At 37.8% G+C, this 21,165-nt stretch overlaps 1 long non-coding RNA gene across 1 annotated transcript; it reads left to right on the top strand.

Moving 5' to 3' along the window:
* Positions 1-14,559: 14,559 nt before the first annotated feature.
* On the top strand, positions 14,560-17,772 carry LOC140524028 (uncharacterized). The gene is made up of 2 exons (XR_011973542.1): positions 14,560-14,670; positions 17,303-17,772. It is a non-coding gene; the product is annotated as an uncharacterized lncRNA (long non-coding RNA).
* The last annotated feature ends 3,393 nt before the right edge of the window (positions 17,773-21,165 follow it).

Raw genomic sequence — 21,165 nt, 5'->3', positions numbered from 1 at the left:
TCTCATCATTTCCTACCTCTGCTTCTACACACATGCTACTGAATGAAGGTGGGAGAAAATCACACAACGGTTCTGACTGGGTTTGGTAAGAGTTTTTGTTATACAACCTCAACTGGAAAATTCCACTATATATCTCTTGTCAACTCACTATCCCACTTCCCACCATGGCTCTCCTAGACCTTTTCATTTTTCCTCAAACCTCCTATGGGTCTCCCTCTCCTACCTTCTCAAGCAGGTAAACTTGTTTCATATTTTATTTTCTAATATATTTATTAAGCAAAGAGGCAAGAAAAACCTTTCTCAATGGAGGGGAAAAGGGAGGAAGTAAGAGGGAAAAAGTGAAGCTCTCATCACATTTGGCTTAAGGTGGGAATAACATACCCACTCAATTTGGTATGAAAATCTGTCTTACACTATAGAAAAGTAGGGGAAAGAGGGATAATTAGGGTGTGGGGGATGATAGAAGGGAGGGCAAATGGGAGGAGGGAGTAATTAGAAGTAAATACTTTTGGGGAGGGACAAGGTCAAAAGAGAGAATAGAATAAGGGGAGGGCAGGACAGGATGGAGGGAAATATAGTTAATCTTTCACAACATGACTATTATGGAAGTCTTTTGCATAGCTACACATGTATAACCTATATTGAATTGCTTGTCTTCTCAGTGGGGATGGGTGGGGAGGGAGGAAGGGAGAGAAGTTGGCACTCAAAGTTTTAGGAATGAATGTTGAGAATTGTTTTTGCGTGCACCTGGGAAATAAGAAATACAGGTAATGGGGTATAGAAATCTATCTTGCCCTACAAGAAAAGAGAGAAGATGGGAATAAGGGAAGGGAGGGGTATGACAGAAGGGAGGGTAGATTGAGGAAAAGGGTAATCAGAATGCATGGTGTCTTAGGGTGGGAGGAGGGGAGAGATGGGGAGAAAATTTGGAACTCAAAATCTTGTGGAAATGAATGTTGAAAACTAAAAATAAATAAATAAAAAAATTTTAAAAAGAGTATATACAAATAAAAATTATGCTGAAGGTAAAATATATACATATATATTAAGTTAAATATTTCCCAATTACATAAACAATTTTTTAACATTCATTTTTTAAAAATTTGAGTTCCAAATTCTCTCCCACTCTCCTTCCCATCCCTCCCCTACTCCTTCAGAAGTCAAGTAATATGTTGACTATACATGTGAAGCCATATAAAACATATTTTCCTATTACACATGTTGCAAAGGAAAACATGCAAAAAGCAAGAAAAATAAAGCTGGGTTTTTTTTAAAGTATGCTTCAATCTACACTCAAAGTTCCATGGTCCTTGCTCTGGAGGTGGATAGCATTTTTCATCTTGGCTACTTTGAAATTGTCTTGGATTGTTTTCTTGATCAGAGTAGCTAGGTCTTTCACAGTTGATCATCATATGATATTGCTGTTATTTTGTATAGTGTTCTGGTTCTTCTCACTTCACTTTGTATCAGTTCATATAAGACTTCCCAGGTTTCTTCTGAAATCATCTGTTTTGCCTCATATTTTACAAAGCAAATTGAGGTCATTTGCTATTAGTTCCCTCTTCTCCCAGCTTCCTCATTTCACATCACTCGTATGCCTTCACTCCTATCTCACATGGTGAAGTGGCTTTACTATTTACCAAGGCTAACCCTTCTATTTGTTCAAGTGATCCCATCCCATCCCATCTCCCTCAATGAATTACCCCTTTGGTCATTGCCAGTCTTTCTCTTATTTCCAATTTTTCCCTGTTTACTGGCTGGTTCCCTAGTACCTACAAATATGTCCATGATTCTTCCACCCTCAAAACCCTCCATCACAGTCCTTTTATCACTGCTATCTCCTATGTCTTTTAGTGGCTGAACTTCTTGAGAAGGCCATGTACAATAGGTAGCTCAACTTCCTCTTCTCTTACTCTTAGTCCTTGTAATCTAGCTTCTGACCTTTCCACTAAAATATCTCTCTTCAAAGTTACCAAAAATATCTTAGTTGCCAAATCCAGTGACCTTTTTCTTAATCCATCTAGACCTTTCTGCAGCTTTTGACACAGCTAATCACTCTCTCTTCCTTGATATTCTCTTTTCCCTAGGTTTTTAGGGTACCACTCTTTCCTGGATCTCTTCCTACCTGACTGCTCCTTTTCTGGATCCTTATCCAGAAAATGGCCTCTAACCCTCCCACAGGGTTCTGTCCTGTGCTTTTCTTGTTTCCCCCTATACTACTTTACTTGGTGTTTTCATCAGTTCTTATACATTTAATTATCATCTCTATGTTGATGATTTTCTAGTTTACATATCCTGCCCCAATCTCTCAGCTGACCTCAAGTGTCATATCTCCAACTGCCATTCAGACATCTTCAACTAGTGGCCCAGTAGATGTTTTAAACTCAAAGTGTACAAAACCAGACTTATGATCTTTTCCCCCATCTTTCCTATTTCTGTCTCTCAAATATGACTCTTTCTCTCCTCAGACACTGCTACCACCCTGGTACAGTGTCTTGTTATTATTGCAATAGCCTGGTGTTGGGTCTGCCTGCCTCAAGTCTCTCCCCACTCCAGCATCAAAGTGATTTTTCTTTTACTACCCTTTCAATGATGTCATCCTCCTGCTCAATACTGCAGAGGCTCCCAGTTGCCTCCAGGATCAAATATAAAATCCTCTATTTGTTGTTCAAAACCTTCCATAACCTAGTCCCCTCTTACCTTTCTAGTTTTCTTACACTTTACTGGCACCCTGTACCAACCCCACAATACTCTTGATCCAGTGATCCAATAACAATGGCCTCCTGGCTGTTCCTTGATCAAGACACTCCCATATCTCAGCTCCAGGCCTTATCTCTCAGTGTCCCCCAGGCCTTGAATGCTTTCCCTCTACTCCTTTCCCTGGCTTCCTTTAAGTCCCAACTAAAATCTTCTAGAGAAAGCTTTTCCCAAACCATCTTAATCCTAGTTCTTTCTCTCTATTATTTCATAATTATTCTGTATATGGCTTATTTGTATATATAGTTTGTTTATTAGATTGTGAGATCCTTGAGGGCAGGGACTGTCTTTTGCCTTTTTTGTATGTCCAGTGCTAAGCACAGTGCCTAGCACATAGTAGGGTCTTAATAAAGGTTAATTCACTACATGACTTAGTCATTAGCATATACATAAATAAACAATGAGCACACAGCACATAATTAACAGATATTACTCTACTACAAATATGAATAAGCTTAAGTAAATAAACATAAGGACAGAGTAATAAAACCAAAATATTATTTAAACATGCCATAATAAGCATTCATATCACTAAAGCATATGAAATTACATACAAGATAGCTTTACATGGACAATCTCTAACATTGTCACCTGACAATATTTATAACTGATTCACCTGTAGCATCATAAATTAGTTTAATAACAAGTCATGAATTGGTCTATCTTTTCTGTGACCTGCTGACCTCTCTGCCCCATACTCCAGTGGTTGTTGGTAAGGAATGTTCATCATCATCATTATCATTCTAACCATAGGCCTGCTTGCTTAAACTGTAACTTGTTGAAATATCAGTTTGACCATCAGCTTTTCCATGCTCCATGGGTTGTCTTTGTAACTTCGGAATCTCTTTAAATAAAGCTCTAGGCAAAAAAGGAGTTGCCTCTTTATTCACTCCTCTTCATCTCTATGAACTGGGGCTCCCCTCAGTTTGAAGCAATAATAATACCCAATGTCTCTTTTACTGGAAATGTTGATTTCAGAGCTAGTATTTGGTTTAGACTTTTCTTTTTTTTTTTTCCTTATAATTACAGAATTCAGAGTCAAATACTATAAGCAGTCATCACTTTTCTCTACTTTATCGTTAGAAAGTACAATTAACTTTCCCGTAGACAATAAGTGCTTGCAAAAAATTGTTTTTCAACAAATCCCTCCGCTGTCTAGAGCCTTTCTGTAAAAAAGAAAGTTGCCTACTCTCTCAACACCTTTGTAAGGTTTAGCTTTCTATTACTCTGTCAACATATGTGTCCCTTGAATATAAGATTTCTCAAAAGAATTTTATGTACTAGAACAATTTGGAACGATGCCCAAAGGGCTTCAAAACTGCGAATACCCTTTGACTCAGTAATACTGCTACCAGATATATATCCCAAGGAGGTCAAAGAAAAAGGAAAAAAGACTTGTATGTACAAAAATATTTATAGCAGCCCTTTTTGTGATGGCAAAGAATTGGAAACTGAAAGGTTTCCCATCAGCTGGGAAATGGCTGAACAAGTTATGGTATATAAATGTGATAGAAAACTCTGTGCCATAAGAAATGATGAAGGGGATGGTTTCAGAAAAACCTGGGAAGATTTACATGAACTGGTGCAAAGTGAAGTGCATGGAATCAGGAGAATACTGTACACAGTAAAAGCAATATTCTAAAGATAATCAACTGTGAAAGACTTAGAAACCATCAATATGAGTCCAAAGGACTCATGATATAAATGCTATCGAACTCCAGATACAGAACTGATGGACTTAAAGTACATATTGAGGGATATTATTTATTTATTTATTTGCTTGTTTGCTTATTTTTCATGTGTGGTTTTTTTGGGGGGGCAGATAACAAGGCTAATGCAGAAATATGTTTTGCATGGGTGATAGATATTATATTTCTTGCCTTCTCAGTGGCTAGAGGAAGACTGGAGAGAGGGAAAGAATTTGCAACTGAAAATCATTTTTAAAAAAAGAATTCTACCTCCTAGTTGGAAGTCTTGACAGTGAACCCAAATGTCATACCATTGTTTGTTTCCACTAAAACGCTTTTGAAATTATAGTTGAGAGGCTTTTTTCCAGGTTTCTCTCAGCTAGGAGATGTGCTGGTGGTGAGTATTTGTTTCTTTTATCTTCTGGCTCACACTGAGATCTGTCTCCTCCAACCCAGCCTGTGAAATTTTATCCCTAGCCATACTTTTCAGTACTGGATGAACTTTCACTCATAACGACATACATTGACTCATGGTAGGGGTGGGGAGACAGTCAGAATACTTCTTGTTTCCCATTGCCTTTTCTAGACTCTCCTCCTAGTGCCATCATTCAGCAAACTTTCCTCCTTTGATATCAGTTCACATTATCCAAATTTATCACCCAATACTGATTTTGGGAGCTCTTATGTAACAACCCCCAAGACAGACTCTCTCCTTTTTCAATGATTTCAATGCTTGGCTCAGTCTTCCTGTTCACCTCAACCCCTGCTCTCATTCTAGTGGACTTCAGCATATGTGTTGATATTCACTCCTGTATCCTCAATTAATATGACATCTAACACCTTTATCAGGTGAGTGCATGCTTTGAGTTATGAATCAACCAATCAAGTTTCATTTTGTGTGCACAAGACTGTGTGCACAAGACTGTCTACACTCTGCGACATACCTCTTTGACTGAGTCAGAAAGGGAAAAAACGTGATTGACCGATGAAACAAATCAACTACCCTCTGGGAACTTTAAATAGCAGAGCATTTTCAGCAATTCTCCAATCCAGAGGCGTCCAGTGCAGTTATGGAAAGTTTCCATCTGAGAATCATCTTCCAGTTTGAGCCAAGGCCCTGAGAAGGAATCATCCTCTCTCTCTGTAATGTTAATGTAAGATTAATGGTAGGTGGGGGGAAGAGTTAAAGATCTTCCCTGCCCATTATTATGCCTCAGATACCTTTTTCTAAAATTTCTAATGAGGCACTGAATCACGAGAGTCATGCCTTCCAGCTCTCAAAAAGTGTGTATGTACTCTGAGATAAGGTTTTACTTTGGGGCTTACTTTTCGGAGGAAGGTTCCAGTGCCAGCTGAGACTCTGGGCAGCTGCTCAGGAGTCCCCTAGCTTTGAAAACCCAGAAGTTGGTGCTTCTCTCTCTGGTAATGATGGATGTATTGTGTATGGTCAGACAGTTGGAAGCTCTGTCTGTTGGTCTCTCTGTTTGTAATTTCTGTTTGTATTTTCTCTGACTTTTCCCCACGAACTAAGTGAATGATATATACGCTTGATTAAAGTGGATTGCTGAGCCCTCAAAAGTTGCTTTCCTGTTGGAAAAGCAGATCTAAGAACCTATACAGCAGGCCCTCTTGTGTATGCTGGAGTCCTTGCTGTTACAATCTCCAGCCCTCTATCCCCACCCCTACCATGTTATTAGAGAGACTGGATAAGTAGTAGACAATACATTCAGCTGTGAGCAGAAAATTGTAACCTGAAGCCAAACACAGACAAATGTAGACACAAGTATATAGAACAATAGCTGTCCAAGGAAGGAAGTAGCTTCAGGTAATGAGATTCCTCAAAGCAGAGAAGAATATTGGCTCTGAACTCAAGAAAAGACTTCTATTAATAAGGAGTTGAGAGTTTACCTTTTGATCATGTGTGTTCTCTATGTGTATGCCTCACTACCATTATACTCTAAATTTAATCCCATTCTTTCCCTGGACTTTATGTGTACTTTGGAAGAATGTGTCCCAGGTTTTTGAAATGAAATGCTGCTGTGCCAGCTGTTCTTGCTGTACCATTTTAGCAAATACCCCTTTCTAAAAGCTAATGGAGGCTACACAATGATGGGGACTCATCACTGATGTTGTATTCATAAACAACAGTATTAGAAATACAAGCCCTTCTCATTACCTCTAGAACCCTAAGTAGGGGTTGTAGCTGCTCTTTAAGGACCTGATCCACAACTGCTAGTGGGAATTAGGAAAGTAGCTCTAGAGTAGCACTATACCTTAAATACCCAAATTTCCCTGTTTCTCAGTCTTTCAACTCCAATGACTGAATCTTCTACTTTACCTCAGCTTCAGCTAGCGATAGTCATATTCTTGGTCCTTCTACCACCCACAAATGTTCCATTTCCATGGTCAAGAATTCCTAATTTCCTTTATCCTAACATAATGTTGTATTTTCATCTTTCCCTACATCTTATTCTTCCTAAATCTGTTCTTCATTCTTACTGTGACTTCCAGTCCCTCCCACCCTCCTCTGGCTACACTTTCTCTTTTTCTTTTGCTCCCAATTTCCCCTTTTAATTTAAAGAAACAAAAAGAAAGAAAACTAAGCATATTTGTAACAAATATGTAGTCAAACAGAACAATTCCCTGCATGGATTATGTCCAAAATGTATGTCTCTCTGAGTTTTCGCTACACTTTCTTTCCTTCCTAATCTCAACTCTTTGATGAACTGCTTTAATTCTACATTATCCTCTAGTATCATATCCCTCATCCCTCAGTCCTGTCACTGTTTATTTCCTGCCAACCCAGTCCTGGCTTACTCCCACTCTCATCTCCTTCACTCCAACTCATGAACTAGCAGTGGAAATCATGAAAGGATGCTGATTGGGTATACTGCAAATTTTTGCTAATCTCAATTAGGCCCTGGGCAGTAAGGAAATATTCTCTGATTCCCTATCTCACTCACCACAGCAGCTGTTCTAAATCTTCTTCTCTCTCATCAAACTCTCACACTACCCCTCCCCTACCCTCTCAGATGAGGAGCTTGCCTCATACTTTACCCAAAAAGAGTGAGGTCATTGTCTAGGAGCTCCCTTTTCTCATCTCTCGTCTCTCTGATATCATCCCCCATTCTCTCTTCTTTCTTCATTTCAGTCTCTGAAGCTAGCCCTTCTGCCTACCAAGACCAACCCTTCTACATGTATACCTAATCCCACCTCCCTTTGTCTTTTACAGGGGTCACTGCCTCACCCCAATCATTGTCATTCTCAAACCTTCAGTCTCTCCCTGTCTACAGATTCCTTTCCTTCTACCTAAAAACATGCCCAAGTCTCCTCCATCTTAAAAAAAAAATTATTCACTGGATTCCATCATTCCCCCAAAGCATCTCCCAATCTCTTTCCTAGGCTCTTTTCTCTCTAAACACTCTCAGCTGGTGATTTCATCCATTCCCATATGTTCATCTCTATGCTGATGATTTCCAAATCTATTTATTCAGCCCCAGTCTCTTCCCTGAGCTCTAATCCCACATCACCAACCATCTATTGACAGTTTTGAACTAGATATCCTCTAGGCATCTTAAACTTTATACGTCCCAAACAGAATTCACTATTTTTTTCCTGCTAATCCCAAACCTCTTCTGCATTTACACATCACTGTTGGGGGTATCACCATCCTTCTAGGCACCTAGGTTCACAAATTCAGTGTCATAATTAACTACTCTTTCACTTATCCCATATATCCAATCAGTTGCCAAAACTAATAATTTCTTTTTCTACATCTCTCAAATACATTGTCTTCTCTCTACTCACACAGTCATTAGTCTCTCTCTAATTTAAGTTTTCATCAGTTTCACCTGACATATTGTAAAAATCTTCTAATTAGACTCTGTCATTTGTTTCTCCCCATTCTAATCCACCCTTCACACAGCTGCCAAAGTGATTTTTCTAAAGTGTAGGTCTGACTATATAAGTTCCCTCCTCCATAAACTCAATGACTATTACTTCTAGAATCAAATATAAATTCCTCTGGCACTTAAGCTCTTCACAACCTGGCCCCTTATGACCTTTTTTGTCCTTTTTAATACATTACTCCCTTCACTGTACTTTGTGATCCAGCTTCATCTACTTACTTGTTGTTGCTCATATAGGATGCTCCTCCTGCCTTGGTGTCTTTGTATTGTCTCTCCCAAGCTTGGGGTCTTCTCTTTCCTAACCTCTATTTCATAGAATCCCTGGCTTCCTTTAAGACTCAGCAGAAGTGGTGCTATCTCACACCCATCAGATTGGCTAAGATGACAAAAACGGAAAATGACAAATGTTGTAGAGGATGTGAAAAACAGAATAAGCTATTAGTGGAACTATGAACTAGTCCAACCATTCTGGAAAGTGATTTGGAATCATGCCCCCAAATCTATTAAACAGTGCATATTCTTTGACCCAGCAGTATTTCTACTAGGTCTACACTCCTAAAGAGATCAAAGGAAGAGGAAAAGAAGCCAGGTGTACAAAAATATTTATAGAAGTTCTTTTGGTGGTAGCAAAGAATTAGAAACAAAGGATTCCTATTGGTTGAGGAATGACTGAACAAATTATGGTATATGAATATGATGGAATACTATTGTGCTATAAGAAATGATGAAGGAGATGGTTTCAGAAAAATCTTGGAAGATGTGTATGAGCTGATATACAGGGAAGTCAGCAGAACCAGGAGGACCATGTACACAGTAAAAACAATTTTATAAAGATAATCAACTTTGAAAGACTTAGTAATTCTGTTTAATCCAATGACCAACCACAATTCCAAAGACTCAAGATGAAAGAGCTGATGGAGTCAGAGTACAGACTGAAGCATATTTTCTTTTCTTTCATTCAGATGTGGCACTTCAGGAATTTGTTTTGCATGACTATGCATATTTGCAATAGATTTTGCTTTTCTTACTTTCTCAATGGGTAGGAGAAAGGGACAATTTGGGACTGAAAATTAAATTAAATTAAAAAAAAAAAAAAGACAGCTCAACCACCACCACCTCTATGCCTTTTCTGGTCCCTCCAGCTATTAGTGCCTTTCCCTCTAAGGAAAGTTCCTTCTACCTTCCATCTATTCTGTATCACATATGTATTACCCCCAGTATTTAAATTTATTATATTAAAAAATGTAATAAGAACAAACATACCAACATTCTCTCCCAATACCTGGAGAACTTGATTCTTACCCATGCCAAACCCTCCCCCTTCCCACAACAACACTTCAGTTGTGAAGAGGAGGATTAAGTTCTCAATTTAATTTAGTTTCTGTATGGTACCAAATTTGAAGTCCAAAACCCACTTTAGGCTAAAATCTTAGATACATTGACTTCTGAGCTGGCAGCAACATCTAACCTGGAATCCTGTCTTGAATGGATCAAATTCCTGGGTCTGAGATGCCTCTGTCTGTTCTAGAACTGAAAGGACAAATGAAAAACACAAGACTCCAAGTGCATTTCTCTGGGACAGAGGGTCTAAAGGAGAGGAAAGGAAGCAGTTCTTTCCTCCACTGAACTTAATTCACGGCACCTTTGCTATAGGTGAACAGGAAGGGAGGGGAGGGGAGTTCCAGAAGAGGAGGGAAAGCTGTCCCAGTCTGGTAGTTTTAAAAATGCAGTCTGTTCTAGCAACAGACAAAGATGCTGCTGTCACCCATGTCTGGTGGGAGAAAAGAATATCTTCTCCCACATGGGTGTTTCCATCTTGGATGATTTAGGCAAGAGCCCCATATGTGCTGCTGATTACCACATTACAACTTAAGCTCCTTGAGAACAGAGATTGTTTTTGCCTTCTCTTCTTATCCTGAATGCTTAACACCATGGCTGGTATATAATAAATGATCAATGAATTCTGTTTGACTGATTGGTTAAAAAGCAATTTAAAAAATTTTAATTTAATTTATTTTTAGTTTCATATTCCCACCCCTCTCTCCCTTCCCTACCCATTGAGAAGGAAAGAAATATAATACTCATTGTGTTTGTGAAGTCATGCAAAACACATTTTCATTTTAGCCATGTTAAAAAAAAAACAAAAAAATTAAGTGAAAAAATATGCTTCCATCTGTACTCAGAGTCCATCAGTTCTCTCTCTAGAGGTAGGTAGCATTTTTTATTATGAGTCCTTTGGAATTGTTATTGATTACTGTATTGATCAGAGTAGCTAATTCTTTCATAGTTTATTATTGTTACAATATTGCTGTTTCTGTGTACAATGTTCTGGTTTTGCTCACTTTACTTTGTATCAATTCATATAGGTCTTCCCAGGTTTTTCAGAAACTATCTCCTTAATTATATCTTATAGCATAATAGTATTCCATCACATTCATATACTATCAGCCATTTCCCATTTGATGAACATCTCCTTAGTTTACAATTCTTTGCTTTTTTGGTTGGTTGATTGATCATCTCTATCCTCTAAGATGCCAAAGCATAAATCAAAGGGTAGGCATGGTTCTTGCCCAAACATTAGCAAATATGGTATGAATATAGTATTATCATTCCAAGGGAAGTTGTTGACATGTACTAGAAATACCATATGTTGATTTCACTGAGACTTTAGTTCTGGTTTCAGTTCCTAATATATTCACTCGTATGAAGTTGAAATGCTCAGATTATGTATCTCCTTGTCAATTCTTGATATTTAACAAAGCTAACATTTATTTGAGTAGCATGCTCTCAAAATCTCTGCTTTGGTCAGAATGGATACAGGCAAAGAATTTATAAATTGAGAAATATTTTTTAGCTCCAAATGTGTGCTTAGACATAAAGAGTAGTATCACAAATAAATTAGAGGACCAAAGAAAAAATTATCTATCAGATCTATAGATAGGGGAAGAGTTGATGACAAAAGAAGGGATAGAGATAGAGGACAGAAAGTAAAATAGACAATTTTCATTACATAAAATTAAAAAGGGTTTGCATAAACAAAACCATTACAACTAAAATTAGAAGATAAATAGGCAAATGGAAAAAATCTTTGCAGCAGTTCCTCTAACATAGGCCTTGTTTCTAAGATACATAGGGAGTCCCAAAAGTCTTAGTGTAGTTTTAAGATTTCATAACTTAAACTTTTGGGATTCTCTTTGTAGGCACCTGACTCAAATTTACAAGAATAAGAGCCATTCCCCCAATTGACAAATTGTCAAAGGATAAAAACATTTTTTGAGGAAGAAATCTAAGCTAGCAAAAACCATATTTTAAAAACATTCTACATTACTAATAAACATAGGAATGCAAATTAAACAACCCTGAGGTTCTACCTCATACCCATCAGATTGACAAAGTTCACCAAAAAAAGGAAAATAGCAAGTGCTCAATAAGCCATGAGAAAATAAGTACATGAATGCACTATGAATGGCATTGTGAATTTATCTGCACTTTCTGGAAAGCAATTTGGAACTATATCCAAAATATTATTAACTTGTGTATCATCTTTGACCCATCTATATCACTTTAACTTTTATACTACAAAGAGATTGAAGAAAGAGGAAAAAGAATACAAAATAGATACAAAAACATTTATAGAGCTCTTTTTGTCATGGCAAAGAACTGGAAACTGAAGGACTACCCATTAATTGGGGACTGGCTGAGCAAGTTATGATGAAGGGGATAGCTTTAGAGCAACATTTATGAACTGATGCACAGTGAAATAAGAAAAACCAGGAGAACAATATATATTAGAGAACAACAGTTGTTGTAAAAGCAAACAACTTCAAAAGATGTAAGAACTACGATCAATGCAATGACCAACCACAATTCCAGAGCAGTCATGACAAAACATTCTCTTAACTCCTGTGCTCATTTTACTCATCCACTTCTTTTTCTGGCTTCTTATATTTCCCAATGCCTCAAATGCGAACCTCCTCAAGATCAATGATTCATCTTTGTTTTATGATGTGACTACTTGCCCAGGGTGAGTTCTTTATAAAACAGTTTTTTTGGTGAGCATATGTTTTGAACTTGAAAAACATGGCCAACCCATCAGAGTTGTGCTCTTTGCAGTAGATTTTGAATGCTTGGCAGATTAGTTCAAGAAAAGACCTCAGTGTGCTGTATCTTATCACACAGGGCAAGCATTCACATGGTAGTTATAAAAAGCAATACAAGGATACTTTCAAGTAAGAACTTTGCAATTGATTGTATGACATGGGAGACAGTGTCACAGGACTGCTCAGCATGGCGTGCCTTCGTCAAAGAAGGTGCTGTGCTATGAGCAAAACAGAATTGAAGTTGCTCAAAAGAAGTGTGGGATGGGTAAGTTTAGAGAATCCACCCCAGATGTTCACATAGACTATTTGTGCCTGACCTGTGGTAGAACACTCTAAGCTCATGTTGGTCTGATCAACCACAGTTGGACACACTGTAACTTGACTCTAGCATAGTGATGTCATTTTGGTCCTTTTAGAAAATGAAGGACTCCAACTAACCAATCAATCTTATGATATAAAACTCAAGAAACTTACCACTCTCAAATATGAATCCAATAATCCTTAAGTAATCTTTCCATAATCCCCAGTTAATTTATTTTTAATATTGTAAGGTATAACCTTAAAAATCTAAAATCATGCAAATGAGCTAGTGGACCACAATGGCCTTCAGCCTTCATTTCGTCAGGCATTGCTCTGCATTCAAAGGCCTCCAACATATCTTCTTGGTACGTTCATCTGATAGACCACTCTTTATCATGGTTCTCAGAACACTCTATGTCTCTCTTCAACATTTTATCCAAAAGACAGTTTTCTCATGAGTTGATTTTTATCAGTTCATAAACAGGTGTTCTGTTAGCAACCAAACTTTTCAAAAATGAAAGGGGACAGTACCATGTACATGTCTGACAATTTTCTCCATAAATTGATGGAAAATGGCAGGTACCACAAGACCTCTTGTAACATATACAAATTAGTAAAATGCAACTGGGCATAAGAAAGCAATCTTTTCTTTGGCTTCTTTATCCATGAGAATCTGATAGCAATCACTGCCTAAACCTAAGACTAAGAATGGTTAACTTCCTGGAAGTAAGTCCAGGACATCTTGAATCTATAGAATACTTTATCAGTTCACTTTGGTGCTTTTGTTTAAATTCCAGTATTCTCTCTCTACTCTTGCATATTTAATTTTCAATTAACAAGTACTTATTTTCTTTTTCTCTCATCTCCTTCCCCTTCCACCTCCCTTGAAAGAGAAAAACAAATACTTGTAATAAATATGTATTGTCAAACAAATTTTCACCTTGGTCATGCCCAAAAATGTGTCTTACTCTACATATTAATCTGTCATTTCTCCGTCAGGAGGTAGATAGCATGCTTCACCATTGGTCCTCTGGAATCATAATAATTATTGCATTGATAAGAGTTCTTAAGTCTTTCAAAGTTATTTGTTTTTATAATGTTGTTGTTATTGTATAAATTGTTATCCTGGTTATGTCTTCTTAATTCTGCATCAGCTCAATTATGTTCTCTCAGGTTTCTCTGAAGCTGTCCCTTTCATCATTTCTTATAACCTAATGGTATTCCATAATATTCTCATACCATAATTTGTTCAGCCATTTCTCAATTGATAGGCAGGCCCTTAGTGTCCAGTTCTTTGCCCCTACAAAAAGAACTGCTATAAATATTTTTATTCTCATGAGGTCTTTTCCTCTTTCTTTGAACTCCTTGGGATATGGTCATAGTAGTGGTATAACTAGGTCAAACACTATGCACAATTTAGTAACTTTTGGAGTATAGTTCCAAATTATTTTCCAGAAAGACTGGGCCAGTTTGCAACTCCATGAACAGTGCATTAATGTGCCTGCTTTCCCTTAGCCCCTCCAGCACATTTGTATCTATCCATTTATCTTCCATACTACCATCATAGTTGATATATAAGGACTACTGGTTTCTGTGATGATGTCATCTTGACCAGCAACTTTTTCAAATGGTTTCTTTATCAAATAGTTTCATTATCACAGATAATGAAATCTTGCTAGGTTATTCCCTGAACAGGTTGAGCTGGATTCTGTAGATTGCTCCTTGGGTACATCCCACATCCTACTCATACCTGTCCTTGTGCTAAGCTTGTGCCTCAGCTGATCCTTCTATTTTTTTGATCCTTAGGAATCACCAAAGTCAAATAACTAAGGATCCACTCCAGAGTCTGAAGAGACAATGCTTTCATGATGCTAACTGCCACCACTTGCTACTATTCTCTGACACACCTATGGATAGGTAAAGTATATCCATAGTGGATCCAAGCTTGTTGCATGTTATATCCTGTTAGTATGTTAAATGGACTGAAATTGATTCTAGTCAATGCTAACATTTCAGTGGGAATTAGTTGGTGTGGACATATGAGAGCCTTGGCATCTAGTTTTTTGTTCACTCAAACAATTTCCTTAGAAAACTTCAAGCTCATGATGATAGATAGTTGATAGGTAATCTTTATCACCAAGTCCAAGCCCTTTCATAGTTTATAAAATGCATTTTCCTCATGTATGTCTAACATAATGATTGAAATGTGACCATGACTTCAGATCCACCCTCCAGCATGGCACTGCATTCTCCATTTCCTTCTCAATATTCATTATCACATTTGTGTGGGATCCTGTAAGCCAAGATAGGATGAAACCATGGACAATTGATGATGAGACCATGCTTACTATTTTGGGGTTCCTGTATACCTACTTTGGCCCCATCTCTGTTTCTCAACTAGCATTTGGTAGACTTTATCTTCTGAAGGACAGAGATTGCATTTTGTTCTCCCTAACATCCAACACATGGATGGCCATATAATCAAAAATTGTAACAAAAGATGGGTCTGTTTCTCTGGTTCTATATTGATGGTGAGGTTCTTGTACTGTATCGGCCCATAGTTAAATCCAAACTCCATATTGTTGCCAAAGTGATTTTTCTCAAGTGAGGATTCAATCTTGTTATGCTCCTACTTAGTTAATCCCAGAAGCTTGCCATTGTCTCTAGAATAAAATATAAACTCTTCTATTTAGCTTGTAAAGCCCTTTATAATTCGGCGCCAGCCTGTCTTTCCAACTCCATTGTCTATTTCTTCCTTTCCTGTACTCTGTGATATAGTCAAACTGACTTTCTCTCTGTTCCTTCTATGCAGTTGCCTTGGCATCTCCACACCTTTGCACTGACTGTCCTTCATGCGTCTAATGTCCTCCCTTCTCACCTCTTCCTCATAGAATTCCTCTCTTTCATCAATACACAATTCAAGCTCAAGGAGTTTACCTTCTACCTTAAGCCTTCCCTGATTCCCTCAATTGCTAGCACTCTCTCACTCCTTCTCAAACTACCTTGTATTTATTTCATTTCTTTATATTTATTTTTTATATAGTTGCAGTGCTCACTCAGACCTCACTCTTTCAGAGTAAGGACGGCTATATGTCATCTTCTGTGTAGTGTCTGGGAGGGATTAGGTGTATCTTTCTCTAAGGTTTTCAGGTCTAGCCCCCATTATGGTATAGCTCTTCCTCCCCCCCACAAACTGATAGCTGCTAGCAATCAATTCTAGTTCTCTTTAGCCAATTAACATAAATTAGCTTATATAACAGGGGTATTTACTCCATATCTATAGCAAAAACAGGAGTACAAATATCTTCCAACACCTAGGGACATGCTCTCCTTTATATCACCTCAGTCCCTGGAGACAATGGGTTTAGATTTATCACAGTTTCTACATAGCAGAGATCCTACCAATTTAATGTTCAAATGTAGCATGACTGCTAGATAAGTCTAAGTCTCAATTATTGATGGGCTAGGGCCCTAAGGTAATTTTTTAGAGACTTGATGTTGGACTAGATGGCCACAATACCCAAAATTGACTCAACTTCCAGAGCTCCTGGTGGCTCTCTTTCCTGACTGTTCAAAGCTCACAAGTTTATAGCCATCTTTTGTACCCTTGAATCCTCACTTGAGTGAGTGTACCATTTTTAGGAAAAAGTAGACATTTTCCCTAAAAGTCAGACAAATGGATAGGCCCTGGCTTACTAATACCTTTTGAATATATTCCAGTTCTGAATATAGCCCATCAAAAAAGCTCTTGACCAGAGCCACTTGCAAAATGTCTGCATGTATTTCAAGGTCCAAGTTTTCAACAGTCAAGCACACTGCTCATGTTCATTGGAATTGGGCTCATTGGCTGAGTCCCATTAGTTATATATGTCTTTGCTATCTCCCCCATTTAATTGTATATTCTAGTTAATACTGATAGTCTGTAATTGAAGTGATCTGTTCCTATTCCTCTGCCATTCTCTTCACTAAGCGCAGACCCCAGCGCTTGGCATGTATCAGACCCTTAATACATGCTTGTTGACTGATTGATTAATAATAACCTCCGTTTCCTTGACCATTTGCTTTTCTAAGAACAGTTTTGTCTACAGTTTCATCTCTCACCTGATCCTCTGTAGGATTCTGCCTTCAAATCTATATCTGCCACATTGCTGCCTCGCTTTGCTTTCATGTCCCCATCTGAGAAGACATTCCTAGAGTAGTCAAGATTAAGCCCTTCTTTGCAAAAGTACTGCGCTCCTCCATCTCTGTTAGTATTTGCCTCACCTTGGCTAACTCAAGGTTAATAATGTGGAAGTAGAATTCAAGGTTGTATATTAGGCCTCTGCATGTTTGCTTTCCTGGATCTGCTTCACCTCTCTGTAATACTCTCTCATCCCCTTCCCTTTCTTCCTATGTGCAAAGAAGGAGATGAGAAAAAGAATTAATCTAGTTAATACTGATAGTCTGTAATTGAAGTGATCTGTTCCTGTTCCTCTGCCATTCTCTTCACTAAGCCCAGACCCCAATCTCTATTCTTATACATTCTCTCTTTTAAATTATCCTTTTACAGACTTAACATGAACTGATGCTGAGTGAAGTGAGCAGAATCAGAATATCGTACTCAGTAACAGCAACGTTGTTTGATGATCAGCCATGATAGACTTATCTCTTCTCAGCAATACAATGATCCAAGACAAATCCAAAAGACTCATGATGGAAAATGCTGTCCACATCTAGAGAAAGAACTATGGAGTCTGAATGCAGATTGAAGGATGCTATTTTCACTTTTTTTTGTGGCTTTTCCTTTTTGTTCTGTTTCTTCTTTTACAACATGACTACTATGGAAATGCTTATATTATTCCACGTGTATAACCCACTTGATTGCTTGGCATCTTGGGGAGGGGAGTTAGGAGGGACAGAGCAAGAAAAATTTGAAAAAAATCTTATAAAAATTAATATTGAAAAATATCTTTACATGTAATTGGAAAAATAAAATACTATTTACCAAAAAATAAACAATAAACTATCCCTTTAAAATAAGCTACTTTACAAAGTTCATGTTTGATTTGCTTGTGATTATTCCCTCCCTAATTCTACCTTCCTTTTTAAACTCCCCTCTCACTATCTCCTTCAGTTTCCCTGTTGAGTTTAATATATTCCTCCACCCAACTCTGTGTGTGTCTATACGTGTGTGTATGTGTGTGTGTGTGTGTGTGTGTGTGTGTGTGTGTGTGTGTAGAAACACAGAGACAGAGAAAGACACAGACAGACACAGACACAGACAGAGAGGGAGAGAGAGAGAGAAAGAGAAGACAGAGACAGAGAGAAAAAGATAAGGTCTGCAGTAAGAAGAAAGGTTAACATTGGAGGTATAGATTGGTAGTCATCTGAATAGAAATGGTAAATGAAGCCATAGAAGTCTATGAGTAGAGCATTGATAGGACTGACCCAAGCCCTGGCTTGCCCATTCAGCCAGTCAGAACATTTTAGGAGAAATTCAGTTTCATGATTTGAAAGTACACATATTAACATTCCTGTGAAGAGCCAAGGGGAAACTGAAATGTCTATCTAGAAGTCAAAATGTTTCATATTTTGATGAAAACAGAGATATCAATAAAATTTTCTAATAAAAAAATAGTAAAAACAATCATGTTAGCCATTTGTAAGGACCTAGAGCTGGACACACACCAGATTCTTTTTAAAAAGTATTGTCAATTGATTTATTAACCTCACAAGAGAGGATAATAAAAGGTTACAAGTTGTTCCATCATCTTTAAGTTCAGTTAAGGAATGCTTTTACTGATGATGATGATGATGACCTAATTTAGAGTTGTGGTAATTCAGATAAGGTTGTTGTCTGCCCACTCCCTGCTATGACGGTCAGTAATGATAATATGTGTACTTTCAAATCATGAAACTCAATTTCTTTTAAAATGTTCTATAACAATTTTCTTACTGTCAAACTAAAGAGAAAAGTTAGCAAATAGGGCAAGAAAGAATGGGATTTGTCAGCTGTGGAATGAGTGACTGAACAAATTTCATGAACGTAATAACATATTACTGTACTACAAAGAATGAAGAACCTGAGAAATTCAGAGAAATATGGGATGACTGGTATGAAGTGATGCAGAAGGAAGGTGCTTGTACAATATATATAGTGCTTACAATAATGTAAATGAAGTTTGCATGAAAAGCAACAGAATTCAGGTCCAATACAAGGTCAAAGTTTGCTTCAGAAATAGTTAAAAACTAATAAATAGTAATCTCTTGGAGCAGAAAATTACTTCTGCTGTTTTTTCCATCTGATACGATTAGACAGTTTTGCTTAACTGTCTTTTTAAGTGAAAGTGATTGGGGGGAGGTGTTTATTTGGAAATAATTGTTATGTCAAAACAAAATGTACCAAAAAAAATAGAGATAAAGAACACTGTGGGGGGGCAAGTAGAGGGAGAGGGAGAGGCAATGAGTTGGAAAAATATAAGCAGGTTGAAATAGGCCTGGAAACTTTGGGTAGCATATATAGAAGTCTGACCTGAGTCCCATCCTGCTGATCTCAAAAGAATTTGGTGATGTAATAGCACAGGGTATCTCTTTAAGAATCATCCTCTGGTTTTCTCCATCCCTTTGACCCAATCTAAACCCATAAGAATCAACAGCCAAGATTAGAAGTTTTATCTATCTTTTTTCTCTTCCTGGAAATTTTTTTGCTAACCACTGCTCCTACTTAGATGAATCACCAATCATGATTCATTTAACAAGTATTTCACACTGTGCTAGGCACTGTGGGAGAGTTAACCAAGTATAAGGCATAATTACTGATCTCAAAGAGTTGAGAGGGTTTTTTTTGTTTTTTTTTTTAATTTATTTATTTGACATTCATTTTAACAAAATTTTGGGTTCCAAATTTTCTCCCCTTTTGTCCCCTCCCCCCCCAAACACCGAGCATTCTAATTGCCCCTATCACCAATCTGCTCTCTCTTCTATCATCCCTCTCTGCCCTTGTCCCCATCTTCTGTTTTGTCCTGTAGGGCCAGATAAATTTCTATACCCCTTTACCTGTATTTCTTATTTCCTAGTGGCAAGAACATTACTCGACAGTTGTTCCTAACACTTTGAGTTCCAACTTCTCTTCCTCCCTCCCTCCCCACCCCTTCCCTTTGGAAGGCAAGCAATTCAATATAGGCCAAATCTGTGTAGTTTTGCAAATGGCTTCCATAATAGTTGTGTTGTATAAGACTGACTATATTTCCCTCCATCCTACCCTGTCCCCCATTACTTCTATTCTCTTTTGATCCTGTCCCTCCCCATCAGTGTCGACCTCAAATTGCTCCCTCCTCCCCATGCCCTCCCTTCCATCATCCCCCCCACCCTGCTTATCCTCTTCTCCCCCACTTTCCTGTATTGTAAGATAGGTTTTCATACCAAAATGAGCATGCATTTTATTCCTTCCTTTAGTGGGATGTGATGAGAGTAAACTTCATGTTTTTCTCTCACCTCCCCTCTTTATCCCTCCACTAACAAGTCTTTTGCTTGCCTCTTTTATGAGAGATAATTTGCCCCATTCCATTTCTCCCTTTCTCCCCCCAATATATTTCTCTCTCACTGCTTGATTTCATTTTTAAGGTATGATCCCATCCTCTTCAATTCACTCTGTGCACTCTGTCTCTATGTGTGTGTGTGTGTGTGTGTGTGCACGCATGTGTGCGTGTGTAATCCCACCCAGTACCCAGATACTGAAATGTTTCAAGAGTTACAAATATTGTCTTTCCATGTAGGAATGTAAACAGTTCAACTTTAGTAAGTCCTTTATGACTTCTCTTTGCTGTTCACCTTTTCATGCTTCTCTTCATTCTTGTGTTTGAAAGTCAAATTTTCTTTTCAGCTCTGGTCTTTTCATCAAGAATGCTTGAAAGTCCTCTATTTCATTGAAAGACCATTTTTTCCCCTGAAGTACTATACTCAGTTTTGCTGGGTAGGTGATTCTTGGTTTTAGTCCTAGTTCCTTTGACTTCTGGAATATCCTATTCCATGCCCTTCAATCCCTTAATGTAGAAGCTGCTAGATCTTGCATTATCCTGATTGTATTTCCATAATACTTGAATTGTTTCTTCCTAGCTGCTTGCAATATTTTCTCCTTGACCTGGGAACTCTGGAATTTGGCCACAATGTTCCTAGGAGTTTCTCTTTTTGGATCTCTTTCAGGTGGTGTTCTGTGGATTACTTGAATATTTATTTTGCCCTCTGGTTCTAGAATCTCAGGGCAGTTTTCCTGATAATTTCATGAAAGATGATGTCTAGGCTCTTTTTTTGATCATGGCTTTCAGGTAGTCTCATAATTTTTAAATTGTCTCTCCTGGATCTATTTTCCAGGTCTGTTGTTTTTCCAATGAGATATTTCACATTATCTTCCATTTTTTCATTCTTTTGGTTTTG

The sequence above is a fragment of the Notamacropus eugenii genome, chromosome 2, assembly GCF_028372415.1.
Source record: "Notamacropus eugenii isolate mMacEug1 chromosome 2, mMacEug1.pri_v2, whole genome shotgun sequence".
Lineage (NCBI taxonomy): Eukaryota > Metazoa > Chordata > Mammalia > Diprotodontia > Macropodidae > Notamacropus > Notamacropus eugenii.
The sequence above is the reverse complement of the archived record's forward strand: the minus strand, read 5'-3'. Positions and strand labels throughout refer to the sequence as shown.